The following is a 5,071-nucleotide window of genomic DNA, read 5'->3' as shown; positions in this document are numbered from 1 at the left end:
CTTTTGACGAGGAAGGCGACGTGGTGATGGATATTGAGGATAATAATGCGAGTACTCACAGGGAGACCAATGCTAGCATCGCCCCTGTCTGAGTTTGGTTTCTCTTGTTGGGTTTTCTTGGTTTTTCTTGTGTTTGTTCTTTTTTGTCTTTGTTTTTATGATTAGTATTATATGGAACTGTCAGGGCGTGAGTGGTAGAGCGTTCCACCGTGTTCTTCAAAGTCTTCTAAAAACTCATAAGCCCGATATTCTAGGTCTCGTAGAACCGAAGGTTTCCGGCTCTCAGGCCAATGCAATTTGCATGAAACTTGGTTTCTCTGACTGGGTCCGTGTTGAGGCTGTCGGTTTTAGCGGGGGCATTTGGGTTTTTTGGAATGACAGGATTAAGGTGTCGATCATTTCTACTCACCCACAATTCATTCTCCTTCAAGTCAAGGAGGGCATCAATGATTGTTGGTTTATGGCAGTGGTCTATGGCAGTCTTACTCATTATCTCCGTCGTCGGCTATGGAGCGAACTTACCATGTCCAAACAGGGGTTTTTTGGACCTTGGATTGTGGCCGGAGATTTTAATTCGGTCGCTTCTAGGGAGGAAACGTCTAATTATTCTGCTTTTTTATGCAGAGAAGCTCGGAGTTTACGGACTGGATCCATTCGGAAGGCCTGATAGTTATGGGCTTTAGCGGTTCCAAACTTACTTGGGTCAAAGGCAGCCCATCGGGTCATGCGAAGGGAGCTCGGCTGGATCGTGCTCTTTGTAATTTAGATTGGCGGTTAAAGTTTCCTGTTGCTATTGTTACCCACCTCCCTCGGATATCGTCTGATCATGCTCATATCCTCATACGCACGACGGCGAGGGAGCAGACAAATAATAAAGTTCCATTTCGTTTCTAGGCTGTCTGGTTGACGGACAGTCGTTTGGGAGCAGTGATTAAAGATTCCTGGAGTCCAGACCGTACTCTCCAGGAAAATATTCCTGCTTTAGCCGAAACTCTTGTAGACTGTAATAATACGGTTTTTGGCAATATTTTTAAACGGAAGCAGATTGTTCTGGCGCGCCTTGGTGGGGTCCAACATCGGCTCTCAACTTCTTTCCATGGTGGTCTGCTAAAACTCGAATGGAAGCTCACTGAGGAGTATCACGAGATCCTCTATCAAGAAGAACTGTTGTGGTTTCAACGATCAAGAGAGGAGTGGATTGTTTCTGGTGACAGAAACACTAAATATTACCATGCTGTCGCTTCTATTCGGAAAGCACGTAATACTGTTAGCTGCCTCCGGAAGGATGAAGGGGAGTGGATTGTTGAGCCGCAACTCCTACAGGACCATGTACATAATTTCTATGTTCACTTGTTTTCCACTAAGCTTAACAATCAACGGGTTACACCTTTGGAAAGGGTTTTCCCGACTGTTCCTTAGTGTGAGTGGCAGTGGTTTGATTCGGATATTACTAAAGATGAAGTTCGTGTTGCACTTTTTGATATGGCGCCTTTTAAAGCCCCCGGGCCGGACGGAATGCACGCTGCTTTCTACCAACATATGTGGGATGTGGAGGGTGATAATGTCTATGAGTTTGTTAAGACCGCTGTTGACACGGGCTGTTTGCCTGAGGGCATCAATGATACTCTCCTAACCCTCATTCCTAAGGTGCGCACTCCGGAGACGGTTAAGCAGTTTCGGCCTATTAGTTTATGTAATGTGAGCTATAAGATCATTACAAAGACTATCACGAACCGGTTGAAACGAATTCTTCCTAGTTTAGTCAGTCCTTTCCAAAGTTCTTTTGTGCCTGGGCGTCAAATTACGGATAATATTCTCCTCTATCAGGAGGTTATGCATACCATGCAGGTAAAGCGTGGTTCTACGGGATTGATGGCTATTAAGCTCGACCTCGAAAAAGCTTACAACCGCCTTTCTTGGGATTTTATCGGTACCACTCTTTCGGAGATTGGTTTCAGTCCGAAGTGGAGGCGGATGATTATGCAATGTATTACGTCTCCTACTTTCTCGATTATTTGGAATGGTGTCCGGCTTTCTCCTTTTTGCCCAGAAAGAGGTATTCGCCAAGGGGATGCTATGTCTCCGGCCATTTTTGTCCTTTGTATGGAGAAATTAAGTCAGATGATTGCCTTACGGGTGACCGCGGGGGAATGGAAAGGAATTCAATTTGGCCCGAATAGCCCCATGTTATCTCATCTTTGCTTTGCAGATGATATGGTCCTTTTTGCGGAAGCCTCTCTTGACCAAGTGGATATTATCAATGACTGTTAGACTCGTTCCTGTGATGCCTCGGGGCAACGGATTAGTTATGCGAAGTCTCAGGTGTACTTTTCCAAGAATACCGATCCTACTGTCGCCAATGAGATTGCTTGTAGGCTTCGTATTGACAGAACAGCTGATCTGGGCAAATATCTTGGAGTCCCTTCCATTCACGGGCGGGTGTCGTGCACTTCTACTCCGAGCTGCTGGATCGTGTGACCGCCCGCCTTGATGGCTGGAAAGTGAAAACTCTTTCTATGGCAGGGAGAGTTACTCTAGCGAAGTCTGTCCTATTTGCTATTCCAGCATATACTATGCAATCAACTCTACTTCCGAAGGGCATTTGTCAAGCTATTGAAAGAGGTATTCGCCGTTTCATTTGGGGCAGCGGTGGTCCGAAGCATCAAACTAATAAAATGCATCTTGTCAATTGGAATACGGTGGCGAGTCCTAAGGAGACCGGCGGTCTTGGCATCCGCAAGCTTCATGAGTTAAACATGGCCTATATGGTTAAGCTGGGCTGGCGGTTACATCAGGAGAAGGATGCTCTGTGGGCACGGGCTTTACACAGCAAGTACAAACATATTTCTTCGGCCAAGGTTTCTAATGCTTGGAGAGGGATCTCGACCGCTACTCCGTTCCTTGACTGTGGGAGGATCCGGCTGGTTCGCAACGGCCAGAGTACCCGATTTTGGATGGACAAATGGCTCATGCCATATCCTCTATATCATCACCTTAGTACGTCTATCAGCCTTCCCGAGTTGTATGTTGATGTTCATGAATATTGGGAGGAAGGAAGGGGGTGGCAATGGAATCGTCTCCATGATCTTATACCTTCGACTGTCATGAATAAGCTGGCGGGTTATATTTTATCTTCTAATGTGGATGATGCCGACGAGTATGGGTGGGGCCTTGAGCCGAGCGGTGACTGTTGACATTTGGAGTTTTGTGAGTAGGATTGAGGTGTCAAAAGATATTTATGTTAAAACGGAAAGTCTGTGACTCCCCGAGTGTCGGTCTCGAAGGAGGGACGTGGAGGTGTGTCAAATGTTCGGGAGTTTACTTGATTGGATCGTGCATGGGATTTGAGTGTGGTGAAGGATGATTTGTGAGTGAGAGTAGTTCATTGGTTGGTTTGAGTGCAAGAGAGTAGTAAAATAAAAGTGATTTTGTGAATAAGTAAAAGGGGTAGGGATTGGATAGTGTTCATGAATATTGCATAGAAAGTGTCTAAGGTTATGGATTAGGATTGCTAGGATATTGTCTATTCAAGAGTGTGTTGTCTTAGTCCTTTTCCACCTTGTGTACTAAGGCTTCTTTGACTTAGGAATGCCTTCAAGCATCCAAAGTTCTAAGAGGAATTTTATCAAACACTTAAGCTACACACTATCCTACTATTCTTAAGAAGTCCATAGGAACTTTGATTGTGTAAAGCTTCAAATCCTAACTCTAATCAAAGACATGAAAGAGTCAAGCGCTCAATCTCTCATCTAGATTGGCCAAATCCAAACAAAATCTCATCAAAACAACAATCAAAAGACAAGAATAGATAATCCATCAACACAAACTCATAGATCCAAGATATAGAAATAAGATCATCACAAAAGCAATATTCAATCACACAATCCAAATCCATAGACTAAATTATTAGCTACTCATGATATGAAATGCAAGCAAAAGCTAATTTAATCCAAGAACAAGATAGCTAAAATTATAGAAATGAAATAGAGATCACCTAGAGAGAAGAAGATCTTCAATCCAAGCTTGTTGTCTTCTACAATGGAGATTGATCTAATCTAAAAACTAAGAAAAATGGAGAAAGTTCTCCAAAGGAAAACTAAGAAAAGGGAAAACTAAAATTCTGGAATCCTCCTCTGAAAATTCATCAAAGGGGTTTAAATAGTCTTCGAAATGGCAACCCTAGCTGAAATTCACGCATTGCAATCTCCACGCCTCTCACACGCGTGTGAGCGTGCGTGGGCAGCTTCTGGAAAGTTTTCACGCTTGCTCACACGCGTGTGGCCTTCCAGATTGGTCCTCTGGGGCTCCGCTCTTGCCTGGTTTGCTCTTTAAGCTCATCTTTTGGTCCTATTTGCTCCTGGGGCTCCTGTTTTACTTCTTTTAAGCTAAAAATGGCTTTTGTGCATCAGTTAGTGATTTTCAAGCATTTACGCACATAATTTACCAAATAAAGATGCTATAGACGCGATAAAACACCCTAAAATGTGCCTGAAATAAGGGTATCTCGGAGTCTTATCAAATTTTCCACACTTTGTTTCTTGCTTGTCCTCAAGCAAGACATTTTACTCTGTAAGCATATAAGTCTCCAAGATACTCTCTCATGCAAAATAAAGCTTTTGACAAATCAAAATGTTGGGTGTCTAAGACTGTTGAAACGGGGGAAATCATTTGTGTTATCTATAAAGGATTTTGGTCAGATGTCAGCAACTCAAGAAATATTTTTGGGAAATAAAAACCTTTCGTAGATAAATAAATAAAACAAGGGATCACACTTCTCGCACCATACGCAAGCATGCATTTCCAAAGTTTTGGTTCACCTTCTATTTAAATAGGGCCTCTAGCCGATCCTACTAGTGGGAACGATGTGCACTAGCTAATCAACTTTCCATCCTTATACGCCAAAGCCCAACATAAATGTAAATGAGGGTAGGGGCATGGACCACTCACCGCTTTTGGCTTAGCGCGGTCCCTCTTTCTTCTCACTTCCTAGGATAACGTCATCGAGCCACCCGACTTCACATGGAGATCCATGCTTTTTCGAAGGTCAGTGTTATGGGTACTCGAATCCTAG

Source organism: Ipomoea triloba, chromosome 12 (genome assembly GCF_003576645.1).
Source record: "Ipomoea triloba cultivar NCNSP0323 chromosome 12, ASM357664v1".
Lineage (NCBI taxonomy): Eukaryota > Viridiplantae > Streptophyta > Magnoliopsida > Solanales > Convolvulaceae > Ipomoea > Ipomoea triloba.
The sequence above is the reverse complement of the archived record's forward strand: the minus strand, read 5'-3'. Positions refer to the sequence as shown.